The sequence below is a fragment of the Sardina pilchardus genome, chromosome 11, assembly GCF_963854185.1.
Source record: "Sardina pilchardus chromosome 11, fSarPil1.1, whole genome shotgun sequence".
Classification (NCBI taxonomy): domain Eukaryota; kingdom Metazoa; phylum Chordata; class Actinopteri; order Clupeiformes; family Clupeidae; genus Sardina; species Sardina pilchardus.
Window position 1 is genome coordinate 1,620,194 of NC_085004.1, and position 18,779 is coordinate 1,638,972.

Consider the following 18,779-nt stretch of genomic DNA (forward strand, 5'->3'; position numbering starts at 1 on the left):
AGACAGCAGTAATTTGTCCACACACAGGCACAGCACTACACTACCCTTTTGAGGCATATGTCAATATCTCTTCACAACTGAGATGAGTACAACTGCATCTCTTGTAAGGATATAATGGGGATAAGTTTTAACGTGACACAATTAATGTTGCTTATTCACGGGGAAATATTATGTTAACACTGTTGGGATAATGGAGTGGATAAAATTAATTTCATTGTTATTGTCTAAAGTTAATTTAGGAAATCACAGAAAACACGCATTGTTAGTCAAATGGACATATCAAGGCTTTCCAGAGAAACAATGTATAAGCATCACTGAATACATGGATATGAGGATTTCCATCAACCTCACAATGTGCAGTGCTTTATTCCGAGCCTCTTTGACACAAAAATGAGAAATAACGTTACCTATTTCCAGTTCTTAGCCAGCTGTTGAGCTCCGGCTGGCAGAGAAGTATGTTATATGTATGAAAAGAGCCCAAAAAGCCCTTGACCAGAGTTCAGAAGCTTTGGCTACGGCTTTATTCTCTGCTTGAGTCCCATCTTATGGATTTTCCTTTTTAGAGGAAGCCGGTTAATATTTGAGCAAGTATGGATAAAACAAGTGCAGTGGAAGGCTTGTTAATAATTTAAAGAATGCCCCAATAGTTTTAGAAAACTACATTTCTCTGACAGACTTTGCTTTCTGAGCTTTTCAAGTCTCTCCCAGTCAGGCGATGGATTTGCACTCTGGCCAGCTTTTAACAGACTGCTTAACGCACTGATGCAAGTGCTGGTCATGAGAGGGTATCGTGCTGCTACAGTAAGTAAACAGTCACACACACATACACGGAACTTTGATGTAAATAGGAATTCATTCGGTGTAGCAAGACATCTTAAATGTGGTCTAAAATTGAAAAAAGGATGCATTTATATATACTGTGTCTTTTTTACTAGTAGATGGCTTGGCTGTGATCAGAGTCCATCGTGTATGAAAAGGTTACATATTGATATGTTAATATGTCATGACAATATCACAGACCGGAATCATATGATCTTAGGAGGCTTGATTACGAAATGGACACTCAACTTTTCCAATTTCTCTTTTTCATCATTTCATATTTTTATGTCCCAAAAAAAGATCAAAGCATTGCCCATAAAAACTGCATAATTCATTCTGGATGAAGCATTGTAAAATGAAGTGCTGACTCTTTGTTCTTTGTGATCTTGGTTTAAAAAGAGAAATTCTACTGGAACAGTCTAACCACATTAGAGAGCCTTATCTAGCTGTAACTAAGGCACATTGAGAAAGGCATTGTTGCAAAAAAATGCTTCAGTTGATTTATTTCATAGTTAGGATTACACTTTTCACCAAGGATATACCGTTTGTGCAGCAATTCACAAAGAAAATGTCCTATTTGAGATTCTAAGACGCAAACCATTTTATTTCCTATTTCATCAGTCATTTTGAATGCTGACCTCTGTATGGCTACTGTGCTGTATGTCACGGCACTGTTCTACAACAGCATCTAACCCCAGAGCCAAAAGGCACATTATGTCGTGAGGATATCAGTGATGTAAACATGCTGCACGATTCAAGTGTTAATTTGTTGAATTTTGCTCGCAGTATCCAAACAAACACTTCTGCCTTACGCACTCCTGAAGTCACCACTCTCACTGCAAGACTGTTTCCCATTTACAGAGCCAGTGCACAATTGTATAGTTTTTGTTTGAACATTGAACATACAGCTAAAATTTCACCGAAGAATCTGAAAAGAAGCCTACATATTTTTCATTCTATTAATCTGGCTTTTAAAGGCATTTCTGTGACTGTGGTAGCACTTCTGATTCCAAGGTCATGGAAGCACATGCACGAATAAAGACATAACTCTTTGCTGTCACTCCACTTAATGCAGATAAGCATTTGAGTATATCTTTTACATCTAAAATACAAGTTTATCATCTTTAATTCCTGTGATTTTTGTTACAGTAAATGAACAATTTTTTATTTTAAATAACATTTCAAATCTAACTAAAGAAGTCTGTGTTTCTGTGTCTTCACTATTGACTCATCTATGACGGTGAAGAAGACTGTATGAACCCTTTCCAGATGTCTACATCTGAGGCAGTTGAAACAAGGCCAAATCGTGCACCACTGCTGCTGTCGACAAGGCGGACTGCGCTCGAGGAAGTCGCGTGTAAGTTGCCAGTGAGCCGAGAGGTGTGGTGCCGCTCCATGATCTCACTGATCAGGTACAAGCGCGCGGCTGATCCAGCTGAGCCTAGCTGCTAGCGTCCTCCTCCTGATTAATGTGAACACAGTTGGAACCGAGCGCTCAACAAAGAGGTCATGGCTTTGGCTCCCAGGGACACTGTGTGCTATATGGGCTGATCTGCATGTCAATGAGTGATACGTGAGAAACGAGGGTTTTATGCTGCTCTTCACGTGTTTTCAGCACCCTGTTGAATAGGAAAGCTTTCTCAGAACAGCAGGCAAAACAGCAAAACAGATAACTCAACAATCACCTTCATTATACTTGCACTGGCCTTTTTCAACATCACTTTGCGTAGTATTTATTCATGTACTCTCACCACACTAGTCAGACTCCGCAATTTGAAGATCTGAACAGATTTATTAAGTTGCAAGGAATGAAAAAAAGATTGTGAGGAAATGAAAGCAAATAGACTAACAGGATCCTCCACAGTGTGTGTGTGTGTGTGTGTGTGTGTGTGTGTGTGTGTGTGTGTGAGTGTATGGGGAGTTTTGTTGAGACTGCATTTAAGATGTCCTGCTTCTCTGCATTCATAACAGTTTTAATTATATTTATTTCAAAGCTTAAATTTGAGCAAACTTTTCATAAATCGCTGAGGCTGAAAAACTTTCTCTAAGATGTTCCATGAAGAAACCAAGAAGGTTATTTTTAAGATTTATGTAACCAGTACTAGTAGTACTTTGCTCTGTGCTTTTTGATGGTTGATTTGATTACAGATGGTTGATGTTCTCTAATAACAGTTCCATTTATTTCACAAATGGAGACTAAAACTGAGTTACACACATCACAGATCATCATATAAATAGACAAAATGGTCAACCCCCCTGTGGTGAGACAGATCGTCCTAACTAGACCATGGATATGCACTCACACACAGTCCAACAACACACCCTTAACAGTAGACAGAAGAGGACATATTTGTTTCTAGACTCTGATGAAGATGTGGCAAACGTTGAAATGTTAGACCACTATGTTGGCACCTTGATCAAATAAATATCTAAAATTCACATCTGAGTTGCTCCGGTGAACCTTGGTTCTTTGCTACAGTTTGTCCTTTACCGTTGATGCACCAGATAGTGATTCTCAGGAGCGCGGAGGACATTTTGTTTTTTCTCGTATACGGCCAAGTTACAGTCTTAGTGATAAAGCCTTTACCAACCCCACTCCCACTCGTGTCATATTGCTTAAATCCCATCTATAGTGATCTGTTACCAGAGAACAATATACAGTAAAGCACTAAACAGGACATTAGGGCAGTACAACCCAAGACAGATATCATCAACATGCACCAATAAGGAGTTTGGGTAGGCTACTTGCATGGCTCGCAAAGACCTAGCACCAACAACAGCACAGGCACTGGTAAAAGCTTGCTTGCATGCATTGCTGACTGGTGTCCCTTGGCGATACGTATGTGTCCTGCTGTGAACATTTTTCTTACATTTTCACACACGAGTTTGTCTGTCCTTCACTGGGCTATGTCATGAAAATGGGGTTGAGAAGCAGATACCAAAACAACTAGAGATACCAAAGCAACTAGCCCATACAACTCAAACAGATATCTGTACAGATACCAAAGCAACTAGCCCATACAACTCAAACAGATATCTATACAGATACCAAAGCAACTAGCCCATGCAACTCAAACAGATATCTATACAGATACCAAAGCAACTTGCCCATACACCTCAAACAGATATATACACAGATACCAAAGCAACTTGCCCATACACCTCAAACAGATATATACAGACACCAAAGCAACTTGCCCATACACCTCAAAAGTAGTAGCCCTGCACACTGTGGCTTGAAGGATTCATATTAAAGAGTATTGTGTGCAGTCCACCCACATCGTGTCTTGCTGACTACATCATTTATTTAAAACTAATTCCAGAGTTTTTGCTGGCTGTCTAAACAACTCTGACGCCTACTGAGATTGTATTGTTATATATGGATTGTTGAGGGTCCTGTAAGGCTTGTTGACAGGTAGATGGGGTACATTAGGTAGGACACTGGTACCAGTGTGACCTTTAACCAAAATAGTCTTCTAAGCTACTGTCAATATGCTGATTTTATCCAGACAATGTATTTCACCATAGTGATAGTGTGTGTGTGTGTGTGTGTGTGTGTGTGTGTGTTTGTGTGTGTGTCTCTCTCTCTCTCTCTCTCTCTCTCTCTCTCTCTCTCTCTGTGTGTGTGTGTGTGTGTGTGTGTGTGTGTGTGTGTGTGTGTGTGTGTGTGACTGTGTGTCTGTGTGTTGTGTAGTCTGTGAGTCTTACTAAGTCCAACATAGTCCAGTGAAATATACAGTGAGTGAGTCTACCGTACCGTGCACAATGGATGGCTCTGCAAAGCCGAAGCCGAAGGCCGCGCTGATGTCCTTCGTCCACGCCAGCCCTGCACAAAACAAGTCAGAATAGCATTTAGTGGAGCAGGACTGGAGACGTGACTAATTTGAACTCTCACATAAACTGTCTGCAGAGGGACTGGGGATACGCAGCAGTGCTTTAGAGGCTGGTGGAAGAAGCAGGTAAAACAAAACGGATGAGGAGGAGAGGAGGAGGAGGAGGATCATACAATTTGAGAACATTCTGTGACCTTCTGCATGTAATTGCCTGCTCACTGAAAACAGCACTGCATCTTTACAGGTTGCAGGACAAGAGAGGCTGGATTTGGTATGTGAAGGGCACTGCTGGCTTGCTGGTCTTGGGCCACCTCTACCATCCTACGAATCCACGCACAGGTGCAGTGCAGTACCATCTGAGGTGCTCCTGCTTCAACAAACATGTATGAGCAACAAATGTTTCCCTCCCTTCTTGCACAGAGCTAGATTATTGTATGATGTTTTAGCCATCTTTACTGACACATTAGCATAAAGGCAGACAATATTTCACAGAAATCTAAATGTGAAGAACACGGAATAATAGTGAATAGTGAAGAGTGCCATAGTGCAGGCATGTGTGTGTGTAAGTAAGCCTGTTACATGAGAAAGGAAGAGCGAGGTATCTTTTTTTTCTTTTTGCTCTAACGCATACACACCTCTACAGGTGTGGGTACTGGAATGAATCGCCCAGCTACCACCCACTGCCTCTGCATTGTCACACCACGGCCAGATGGGGGCGCAGGGGGTCGCAACATGTGACAGCCTATCCCAGTCCAGCAACAATTCAGTTTACCAGCATCCAACCCCTCCACCTGGTCAGGAAACTGTTGGGGGTGTCAAACCTGCACAATCCAACCTCACAGTACATTACTGAAATTACACAATTTAATCAATGATTGCATGCCTGATCGCAGCGCACAGCAGGCTACCTTCTGCATGCAGTCCATAGCATAACACCATACAATATGTTCCAGAGTTATAATACGCAGTTGACACTTGCTTTAACTGCTTCCTTTCTATCTAACACAGTGGGTTGTCCAAGTAGCAGCATCTATCAGTTCCAAGCAGCGCCCAGAGAGGTAACATCTTGCCTATTTGAGATGCGGAGCGTCCTCCATTCGCCCCAGGATCCGCAGGAGATGTATAGACGATGGAAACTGCATCAGTGTGTTCTTTCATAAGGAGGAACCGCATGTACCTTAATAAGCTTACAAGGCAATTGTCTTTTTGACCCCCTTTTGTTGGTTCGTTTCATTCACCTTAGAGAGCCGCTCTGCGGATACAGACGTGAACAGTTCTACAGCGTCCAAGTCTCCAGCTGGATGACAGAGCACTGCCACTGAGAGGAGTTGATGATGGTCTTCGGATACAGCTCGTAAACGGAATCGATGGGCAGTTGGAGCATTTTGGAGCCATGGAACCGTTACCATGATAACACTGCAGTTTGGGATTCGCGGCAAATTTCCAAGGTTTTAGGGAAAGCAAAAACAGAAGCCTATTGACTGAAAATGTGTGAAAAATAAGAAGACCCTAGCCTATATATCGGAGTCGTTTCAAACTTCAGGGGCAAGAGACATATCTCTTCAGAGGTAGCTATTTTTCACTTGACTCATTAATCAACCACAGACGGCTTGGATTTAGACACTGCTGCTTACAAGAGCTGTGGAACGAACATATGATGCACGTTTTATCACAAAAGGCTGAAAGGCTCGCATTTAGGGCGAAATAGCCTGCGCTCTCTAATACAGGCTACCTTACATGCTGAACACACGCCCGTGGATTCCAGTTGTTCGGGATAACTAAACTGGATTTTCCCCCATCGGAATACCAGTTGAGGAGAGGCAATGCTGGGAGCCCCGTGATTTTTTTTTTCTGTCCATGGGGAAAAAAGAATTCGACGGTGCCGACTGAACTTGGGCGAAAAATGCTGCTCTGACTTGCTTGGGATTTTTAAATTCTTGAATATTTTGAATATTTTTGTATTTCTGTTTTTATTCATAGACCTGTTCCATCACCCTAAACGCGGTAGCCTACCCCACAAAACACCTAATCGTGGGCTACAAGGATTAGGGTACAACGCGTCGATTGTCGAAGCTCCTGTGGATTTTTTATTTTATTTTTCAGCTCCTCGCGCTTCAGCGTTTTATAAATGAGTGAGTATGGTGTAGGCTATGTATTCCATGAATCATTTTATGCAACCTTTTGAAATGTTTAATTGGCTATGTAGCCTGCAGGCAAGTGCTTTATAATTTGCGAAACAAATGAAGATTCTATCAATTTATCTAGGCTATCTATACATCTATCAATGCATATATATCCATCTATCTATCTATCTATCTATCTATCTATCTATCTATGATGTAGTGGTGGTGGTGGTGGTGGTGATGAGGAGGGGGGGTGTCTTGGCAGTGGCAGTGCGACAGTGCGTCTGAGTGATGTTTTTTTTTTACTCCCCTTGTGTTGCTTCATTTATCATTCTTTTTTGCCATAGTACGGAATTAGATCATTAATATTCTGGTCAGGTGCGTAGACAATTTGCAATTTATTTCACAATAATAGATGGCGACGTAATAAATATGCAACTTGTGAGTTCGTACGAGTTCCATGCAAGACATTCAGTTGTTCATCTATTATTAATCCATTAGTCTTGCACACCGTTTTGTCGTTGGCTAATATGTCTATTGGTTGCATGAAGATCACTATGACGGTCTCACAACGTGGGTGGCAACATGCAGTAGTCTGTGCAATTAAATGTTAACGCCATGAGTCTACTGAACCACATTTGGTTTTGCATAGGTGCTACTTTTTACTGCAGATTGCTTCCAGCAGGTCACAATCTGTGGGAATGTCTGCATCATTGTGGTTCTCCAAAGACATTATGTAATATTGGATGATTCATGGTGGTGGGCTGCTGTTTCAATAGGCATACACAGTTTAGGCTCTAACAGTTTTAAAGAACCTGTCCTTCAGGTTCTAAAAGTATTGATAGTGATATGTTGCAAGTCATTTGCCTGCACCATCAGAAAATCAAAAGAGAATGGTCTGAAAAAGGTTACACTTTACATGGATAGTATGCTCACAGATCAATCTGCAGATGCTCACGTTATCAACAAACTATCTGTTGACTCTCAATTATCTACAAGTTATGCCTAAGGTTAAGGTTAGGGCTTGGATTTGGTGTAAGGTGATGTTGAGTAATTGTTCAACAACAATTTTGCATACTGAATTTGTATGCTAACAGATGATCTGTTAAACCTCTGTGTGAAGACTAGTAAAGTGTTACCAAAAAAGAACAGTATTTTGTTCACTAATATAGTGTAGCCACTGAGTTGTTCTGTGGAACATATTGATGCTTAGCTTCATATAGACATTTAACGTAGGAGTGTCTATGGTATCCTCTATAGCATAGTTGATATAGGTACATGTTTTAGTTCCACAGAATAGCCTGCGTCATCCTGTCTGTAGTTCCTCCTCACTGGTCTAATGTTGGCGTCAGTAAACTGGCCAATATATTGACCATTTTAGCAAATCGGCTCCACGAGAAACATTTTGCACACCATAATTCTTGCGGTACTAGGTCACTTTGAATACTAAAGAATGTGTCCTTAAATAACCCTCTTTAAGTGAGACAACAGGAAAGACTTCTGTTCTGAAGTTTTGAACTGATCAGAAATTCAGACCATTTTCTTTCATACCCTTTTATAGTCCTTGTGTCTACTGCTTAACAGTGGTAGCCTACTATTCACTGATAAAGTGGTAAGAGTGGTGGAATATGGTATGAGTATATATGTTACTGGCAAATTACCTACGTGAAACTCACCCAAACTAAAGGGCAGAACTTACAGTAACACTCTAAAAATGGTTAAAGAAACTTGCTGTTATAGTAATATTTAGTAACATTTTCTAGCTGTTTGGTTCCTGGAAATCTTCACACAGTCCAGTGTGGAAGACCACATTATCCAAGAGGTGGGTGTCTGAACTGTCTCTGTTTTGTTAGCGCAACCTGTCAGCCTCCATATCATCTAAATGAGGATTGCTTTATGTGAGGGATATTAAAAGTAAATTAAACTCTATACATACATTCTTATTCTCCTGACACAATCCTTATTACTTTTGTAGACCATTGGTCATATCCCTTCAAGACCACCCCCAACCAGACAGTTTTCATACCACCCTCACTTAATTAGGCTCAGGTGTTTCTTTTTTTATAGTGCAGCTGTGTAACACTGGCAGCATGGAAGCACTGTGTGTGTGTGTGTGTGTGTGTGTGTGTGTGTGTGTGTGTGTGTGTGTGTGTGTGTGTGTGTGTGTGTGTGTGTGTGTGTGTGTGTGTGTGTGTGTGTGTGTGTACGTACTGTACGTACGCGTGTGCAGGGTAGAGGACATCTGCATGTATTTCATTTCCTGTATTCAGATGTAAATCATATGATGGATATTTGTATCCGTTGTGAGGTTAAAAAGATTCATGACTCAAGGAGAATTATGTACTTTTCACAGTTAAAGTGGATTAGGAATAAAAACTCTTGTGATGCAATCCCCTCAAAGCCATGCAAGTCAGGCTGGCACATATACTTTTCTTAAGAAATAAATCAGCAAAAGGTCATTCTCAGTGATATTGATGAGTCAGATTGCTGTGTGGCTACAGGAGCAGGGAGCATACAGTAGGCTTGTGGTTATGCTGTACTCTAGATTTGTATCGCTTGAAAAGAGACCCGTGAATATATTTAACTGACCTGGGTAGGTTTGAAGTGCAAAAGTACAGGAATAAAACATTGGACTGGTGAAGTTGACTGTTAATTTGTTAAATGGGTCACCAGGGGCAATAGGCCAGAAACGGTTCTATCCCCTGTGGGCAGGACGCGTATGCCACGGAAAACAGCCCACTCAGCCAATACTGCCTCCATTAGCCACGTTAATTCCTGCCATTTAGGCACAAGTGGACTAGTTTACATGGAGGTGACATTACTGTGCTCTGTACCTGCTACACTGGGAAGCCAGTAAGCCTGCACTTAACTGTGAATTCAGCTGCGAGGGTTTTTATTTCTTCTCCTGGGGGGCAGGTATCAATACTTACAGCAAGCAAAGGAATAAAATTGCACATAAATTGACAGGGAGGCTGCAAGTAGGAGCAAGCAGTGGTTTTAAAGACAAAGCATTTCCATCTAACGGAAAATGGAATTGATTGTAGTTCTACATATGCTTCCGTTCAGTCTGCCTACCAACAAGCTAAATTCCTGATTCCCTCTCTGATTACCGCTTGTGGCTTTTAGCATTTTTCCCCCTCTGCTCTGATTCCCGGCCCTTTATTAATCTTGTGGTTTCTGAATCCACATAGACCTTCAGAATTTAAACCAAGAGGAGGAACGGGAAGGAATGTTAAGCAGCTGTGACCATCACTGTGGAATGACCATAAGGTGTATTTGTAGGTATGTGAAAGTCACCGTGCTGATGAATGTCCCAATCAGCTGGTGTTGTACACATTCTTCATGGGAGTAACATCATATCTGTTTCTCACTTGGCCTTCTCTGATGTTAATACATAAGACACAGGTGTTATTCCAACCAAAACAAACCTCAATGCGTCATTCATTTTTAATGAAAATGTCACCTAGTATAAATGGCAAAGAAAATAACGCAGACAAAGACAAAGTCTCACGATGGCATACACAGGTCACATTTCTCCAACCTGCACCAACTACAAACCCGTGACAGTGAGTCAGGGGAGAGACATTCTGGGCTGTTGAGATGAAACATGATTACAGGGAGGCAAGTCTCTTTCAATGCAGTGGTAGGGACACAGCAGATTCATAGATTGTTTGCTATTAAACCCCATATCCTATTGTGTTTGTTAAATGAAACAGAATTTTATTTTGCTTTCTGTCTCCAGTCATGTGAATAATATATGATACATAGTGTGAATGCAGAACACTTGTGCATGTCACCTGTGTCTTTGAAGCAATCAAAAACTTGAACTAAAGCATATTCAGTCCTGTTATGAGTGTATGTGCTTTAAATAGACACCTTGACCTGTTGGCATATGTTTTGTTTTTTTTAACAAGTTCTCATATCACTGTAAAAAATTATATGATAGAGCTTCAAAGCTGATGACATAAATGATTTCGATAGAACAATGTTATATCAACTCTCTGAGTGCATCAACTAAGTTCCCACAGGGAAAATTGCAGTGTTGACATTTAAGGCTAAGATTGGCATCGGATAAGGATCATGAGACCACATGATGAGCGTGAAATGAGGAATTACACTGTCTTCAAAAATTTGAATGCAAGGAAATCAGATTTTGGGCTCTTCCTATCAGAAGTAACATGTTTGACATGTCTCACTTGATAACCACAGTCAATCATGATTAAGCTGTAATGAATAGGCTGAAGGATGGGAGAAAACACTGCTTCTCTACATCACCAAGTTAAACAAATTGATGTGACATCATTAGAATGGTGTCAATTAAAAGCCAAGGACATTTACCCGTCTAATGGCATGATTGATTTCCTTCTATAGTATGTAATCACAACAAAACTGTAATGAAAATAACAAATAATGTGAATTATTACTATCTTTTGTGAAAGCAGGACTAGTCATCCAAGCAGGCTAATGAGCTAAACAGCATCACATTTGTCTATGTAGCAAACCTTGTGTTGCGTTTTAGCCACGTGTTTGATGGCGTGCTGTGACCTGTGTCACATTGTTTCAGACTCGGATCACAATATAACATTTAACTTGAGAGGGTGCTGGGAATGACAGGTTTGTTTAGCTGCCCACGTGATGGTACTGTATGTCATGAAAATGAATTAATGAATCTTGAATTACCTTTAAAAGCACACTACCTCAGAAGTAGAAAAGAATTGCATGGTTTTAAACGTGATCCATGATAGAGTTGAGGAACAGTGAGAGCTGTTTTGTACACTTATGTAGTATCCTAGGAGGCTATTTCTTCCATTAGTTCAAATTATTATTAATTTGCAATAATAGTTTGCCCATTAGTTTGTTTGACATGTCTATTGTCTGTCTTATTTCAAGTTTGGGAGTGATGCTAGAATTGTTGAAATGAGACTGGTGTTGTCTCAATAAATGGTGAACAGACATTCAGAGAGGGATAAATCATTTCAGTCAAGCAAAATCATTAGCCTTTTTTGTCATTGTCATTTTCAAACGTGTTTGCCATTTTAGGAAATGGAAACCAACAGATAGATCTGAATGTTGGGAAATGGAACATTGCCCAAGAGAGAGCAGATGAGCTGAAAGCATAAATGTGCTACAGCAGTTTAGTCCTGCAGCAGATGTCTGCCGCCATGCACTGACCATCTGGAATACCCTGTCTGTGGGGCATCTGGAATACCCTGTCTGTGGGGCATCTGGAATACCCTGTCTGTGGGGCATCTGGCAGACTGGAAGGTTGCCAGGACGCTTCAAACAGGGGTGAGAAGACAAGACGCACATCTAGGTGTAGATTTAATGGATCGAGTCTGACAAACAAAGCTAAATAAAACAGGTTTATTATCAAGTCAAAGTTTGAATTGTACCCGGAAAATAGTCATACTATAGCATTTGTGAGCAGGATTACTTTATTGCATTTGTGAGTGGTGTTACAGGATATGTCTGAGCAGAAAGTATTAAACTACAGGACCCCAAACAGCCTTTGAGCTAAACATTTATTAAGTCCCCCCTCCCCCCACTTCACAGCCATATCAAATTGATGATCCAAATGGTACATTCTGTAATATTAATGAGGGCGATAAAACACTGAGTGATTAGAGCAGAGATGTGGAGATGTCCCAGTTGTAATTAATACTGCTTGGTCTCAATTTGGACTTGTGTCCAGACACAACAGAAGGGGACATGGCCAAATCAGAGACTAGTGTAGAAAGAAACCTTGACAAGAATTCTGCTCGGCTATTTTTCTACATCTGTGTCAGCGCATGTGTGTGACAAGGAGAAGACCTGTGGGCTGACGGCTGTGTCAAGTGCTGTAACGGAGTTGGAGCAAGCCTCAAGTAATCAATTATAAACCCACACTGCAAGCATGCAGCAAAGAAAAGGAGGCAGATTGCTCTATAAAACAATGTGCGAGACCCAGCAGGGTGACATTCACCTGCTGTGCCTTATCACACATTTAAAGTGTGCAGCCACATATTGACATTTTGCAATTATTCTAGCGGAGCCCACACCCAACCAATAGCATCTGTTTGCCCACGCGGGCCGGGCAGGGCAGCCGTGGTGCCGACCACATTGTTCCGGCACCTTAATACAGTCTGATTTCATCACACAGTGGACTGATGCTCCACAGCTCCTGCCTGCTCGAGGGCATAAATTTAAGCTAACAGGATGGATGGGGGCATGCTGTGTCCTCCTCCGAGACACAATCCACTCAAAAGCTCAAGATGCACTGAATTTATGTGTGCTGGATTGCTCACTGCTGAGTGTTTCAATTGTCCTTGCCCCATGCAGTCAATACTAATTACTAGGGAGGACTGCATGGCTACAGTGAGATTATCATTTTAAGCAGGAAAACAAAACTGCCCCGGCTACCTGATTATAATTCCGACCGCTCTCCCCCTTTTTCCCCGAGTTCGGATTACTAAGCACCTCATCTGTGGACTGGAGTCCCAGGCCGTTTAAGACACATAATGTGCGCCTTCACATGAACTCGTAACGGTGTCAGGCAGGGTATGACGAGGCCGGGGGCCGTAACTCAGGGGCCCAGTGTGTGTGCGTGTGTGTGTGTTGTGTTGTATTGCGTTGTGTGTGTATGGGGTGTGTGTGTTGTGTGCGTGTAAACCGGTGGATGCACCTTCATGATGAATGGGTGGTCTGTGACAGCAGCTCAGTCAGCGCTCATTCCCGTAAATGGAATCAGCATGTCCTAGAGGATTATCTCCCAGCTGATGGGAGCATAAACAAACGAGGGCATTCCATACGTCTCTCAATTAATCAAGCCGGGGCCATCTCATCCCGCAGCCCAAAACCCAGCCTGGGTCAGCCGGCGGAGATTTATCGCGCTCTGTCAGGACGTTGCGCACGGCGCTCCTCCGCTCGCCTCTCCGGCTGCTCCGCATGCAAATGGCTAATGCGTGCGACAATGAACCCCAGCGCTCGTCTTGCCCGCGTGACCTACAGAGATATTGAGCAGCGGCTGCTGATACGGGATCCCCCCCCCTTATTAATTGCAGGACATGGCGCTTCGCTGTGGGTCATGTTGTCTCCTCCGCAGCCCTGCCATGTCAGTGGGCACCTCCAGCACCAAAGGCTCTTTGAGAGGATTGCCTGTGTAATGCAATCTGTATTCAGGGGATGAGAGTCGTGTGAGCTGTTGCTCCAGCATTTGTGCATGGGGATCCAGTCGTTTCTGATTCCCCCTCTTCTCCCTCTCATCCATTCTGTGGCATGTTAGTTGTTTGGGTGTAGATATTGTGTGCGTAGGCCCCCCCATTTCCTCTCGCATTGTGTGCTTTGCCTAGGAGACCATTTCTTCTAAAATGGGACTCTGCAATAACTCTGATCTGCAATCATTTGCCTGTTCAAATGGAGACTTGTTGAATCTGCCAACTGAGAGCACCACGCCGGCCCAATCTGGGTTTCACCTATAATAGCGAGCTCTATTTCCAGCTGTGATTTTGTGTTTAATTACTATACATGGTGACTTAGCTGCTGAATAATGAATGTGCCTCTATGCTCTATGTGCCCCGACTATTAATGCGGAGTGCCAAAGCTGCTTCCCTTTTTTCCCTCTCACCCCTCCCTCCTGCACTCTGTCTTCCTCCTCCTCATCCCTCTGTCTCTCCCTCCCTCACTCTCACTCTCACTCTCACTCACTCTCTCTCTCTCTCCCTCTCTCTCTCTCTCCCTCACTCTCACTCTCACTCTCACTCTCACTCACTCTCTCTCTCTCTCCCTCTCTCGCACGCTCTATCTGTCACACATGCACACCCACATCATACAAATATTTCCGTATGTATTATTTACGTACGCCTTCCCTCGGCTTTACTTTCATCATCTGTCCATCGCCGGTCTCTGGGCGGCGGTTGGGCAGGAGCGCTTGGTTGGTCAGCCGATGAGCAATCCCTCAGCATCGATTCATTTCTTCTCATGCCACTTGATTGTGGCTCAGTTCCCTGTGTGCATTTCAAGGGTAAGAGCGAGCCATTCCCACTTAAGCCAGCCGAGCATTTAGTATTCAGGCAAGATAACATGATAAAGAGGTGCAACCTGAATATGTCCTTGGTTTTAACTGTTGAAAAAACACAAGAGCGACGAGTGTGGAGCCCAGAGCCAGGTATAACGCCGCAGTAAAGTTTTATATAGGAAACTAAATGAGTGAGAAGTCAGTGGAGTAGAGTTAGTCAGCTCGTCTGCGAGCAGTGTCTTTTAAAAAGGCTTTCCCCCCCCCCCGCACGGGGCTGTTGTTTGATTAAGATTGAATGACCCGGTCTGACTCCTGTCAATCTACACCGACCAGTCGTGCGAAATCAAAGATCAGAAAAGCTCTGTTGACGAGTAAATGAAAAAAGGAACGAGCATACACACTGATGTTTACACAGATTGTGCATCTGTAGTCATATCCTACATCATTCACCGGATGAGTCATACACCAACACAGATAAGTTCGTTTTTTAGCCAGAAGCTTGATGGCCACGCTATTATTGTGTATAAGACTCGACTAGAGTGTTGTTTCTTTTAAAATATGGATGCTAGGATGTGTGTGTGTGTGTGTGTGTGTGTGTGTGTGTGTGTGTGTCTGTCTGTCTGTCTGTCTGTGTGTGTGCTTGTGTGTGTGTCATTAAAATGAAGGAGGGAGCTGATGCCAGAGCACTGCACTTCAATCTCCTTGCGGCTTTGAGATGTGCTGGGTGTGTGTGTGTGTGTGTGTGTGTGTGCGCTGGGTCTCCTTTTTTAGGCATGTCAGCGTGTCACTTTCTGAGTCCCAGTTTTGGCTGCTGTGGTGATATGAAGGATGAGCTCTGTGAATGATTTTTCTTTACACTGATGCAGTGAACTAAAAGTATATTTTTCAGGGCCCTGCTCTTAAAGTGATTAGATGTGGTGTGGCTTGGTGTATATTTTAGGAAGTTGTGTATATGTGTGTGTGTGTGTGTGTGCGTGTGTGTGCTGCTGCGTATGCATGTGTGTGCATACTGTATGTGTATCCTCTCTAGGGAAGAAGCCTGTAAGTTTACTTCATTGTTTACTTCATTACTTTCTGTAGATCAGTGCTGATGTTTCAGCTCCAGTGGGTGATTCTCAGGTGTAGAAATACAGTACATTGGCCCTCACTGCAAATAATGATGAAGCGAAGGGCGTTAAAGTAATTGCTTTGCCTTTAGAAAATGTGTGGGCTGCATAAATATCTTTAATATTTAGTTTAGCAACACCAATAAAACCAAGAAGGGGTGTATTTTAAATGTATGATTTGTGACTATGACTTTACATTAAAAAAAAAAAAAAGCTTTGGTAATGGAAATTAACTTGGTACAGTTTAAGATATACCTCCCCTAATAAAATGTTGAAAATATACATATAGGTTTTAGATCAGATTTTCGTTATGCTGGCGATCTGCTATGCTTTTCTGTAAAATAGTGAATTTCAAGTATACTTTAAGATTTTAGAAGACTACCCGCCACCCCCTTTGAAAAACACTAAGAATACATTGCAACAGATTTTCTGGTAATTTATTAATCAGAGATGTGGATCAGTGATGTGTTATTAATTCAGTTGCCAGCCAGATCAAATGTAAGGGAAACCCATTCAGCATTTCTATGTTAGATTGAGAATGAACACGTACTGCTGTCCTTTTGTCAAAAAGAACACACAAGAGTCACAATCCTCTGTGGTCAACAGATATTCTTTGATATGAAAAAAGCTGTGATTTGCCAGTGCATAGTAAAGGAGTTGATCAGATGGGCCGTTTGATATACTAGAATTCAATGTGCTGTGCTGTGCTGCTCTCACAATGCACCACAGTAAGCACTCAATACAAACAGGCCTACAGCTTGTGCAGCACAACCGAGCACATTTGGAAATTAGTCTGTTAAGACGGATCCAAATCACAGCCTCCTGTCCTGTTTCTGGGTCGCTGACGGGATCCACCCCCCAACACACACACACACACACACACACACACAGACACACACACACACACACACACACACACACACACACACACACACACACACACACACACACACTCCATCCTTCTGCGCCTCCAACTCTCCACATACATGATTAGGCCATTAGCCACCACCTGAGCCTAATTACGTCTGAGGGGGGTGTGTGACGGGGATGGGAGGGGGGGACATTCTGGCCATGGGGCCTTGTGGCATGTTGTACTGGAGATGCATAATTTAAAAAAAGAAAACAAGTCTAATATTGTTTTGTTCACATATTTTCACAGGCAAGTGTGACCTACTGTAACTCAGCCTTGTATTACAGTAATTTGATGCAGTGTTCTCACCATAGCCAATCTATTATGGAACTGACTGCATTAAATGATTAGTGGCCTTAAGCGTATTTCATGTTTTGCTCTTACATTACTGTCATTGTGTATACAATTACATTGTGTAAAGTAGGACACAGAGTACTATTATGAAAATGCCTAACTGTATTTCAACAGCCCCCTCTTAATATGTGCCCTAATGTTTGTGTCTAATGTTTACACTTTTAGATGAAGTGTACTAATCTTTGACACTGTGCTACTACAGTAGGCTACACAGTGATGTGGTAGTGACAAAATCAGTGACAGGAAGTAAAATGTATAGATGTCAAGAAATATCTATAGAGGATGTTTCTACTATTACTCTAGCTTCTATGTGATGCAGGATTATGGTGCAGCAAATGATCCAAAATGGATGGTCAGAGGCGCAAAGCTTAAAAACATTTACTGTAGGGTGTGCCCCGTCCACACATGTGGCGGGATTTTGTGATCAGACATAGGGAACATTGTTCAAAAGGGTCGCTCTTCTCTTTCTTAATCAGTTATGGGTGTGTTTTGGTAACATCCTTTAAACAATGAGAGTGACATCTGTCATTCCCCTTAACAGCAAGCAGTGCAACTTCACACATTGCATCGGTATTTTGACAATCAGTGGTGCATTTGAATGAATCTGTTGGCACACTAGACATCCATGTATGGAACACAGGGATTCCACTAAACCTTGCCTAACTAAAAACCTGTTCATGATTAGCAGAGTATAGCATCTGCGCCCGCTTATTATTTGAACTTATAGGCAAAGTGAACTAACTACTGTAACTTCACCATAGTCATCGACAAAACAGTTCTTCACAGTTACAGTATTTACTTTCACTATTTACTATTTATCCTGCAGAGGAATTTTTTGGGACTGGTTGCTAAGGGCTGCTTACATCTTGTGACGATGTGTCTTCAGCTGTGCTTTAGCCTATATGTGCCTTTTGCTATAGACCAGGTGTTTCTTGGTCAGTGGCGCAAGGGTTTTTAGAGGGCGTAAGATAGCGATTTTTGGACCACACCTTACGTCGTTAATTGCCACACCCCTGGGCACAAGATTTAATGGCCATGGCGCACATGGTAGAAAATCATCACTTTATTGAGTGTGAAATAAGAATAAGCTGCGCATCACACTTTCCGCTGGGTATAAGGTATAGGGCCCAATAAATGTTAGGGGTGAAGACACGCAGGGCACAGATGATCACCTGGTCGCCCTCCTCTGTAGCTCCATAAAATGAACATATGTTTGGCCCTTGCACTGCCCACTGCAGCGAGCTTTGAAACCCATGCATTTCCCTGTGACAGGTAGTGTGGAAGCGTGCCACAGCTAAGCCCCACCATCCTAATGATGTGCCTTCAAACGCCCGTTGCTGCTCAGTGTGTTCTGTAAGGACTTAAACCTTATGAAAGACAGAGTGTTTCTTACACAGTACATTTATGGAGCATTTAATCATAGCCCACCCCCTTCCACCCCCATCCCCCCCGTGGTGCGAGCGCAGACGCTAACACGGATACCAACGCTCTGGGTTCAAGTGCTGAGAACTCTCGGCAGCCTCGGCGTATATATTTTTATGTCACAGTCGCAGGATTGGCTGGCCTGTAATTACTGTGGGTGTCTGTCTCTATGCTCAGCGGATGCCTCGGGAGTGCCGCCACAGACCGTGACTGTGACAG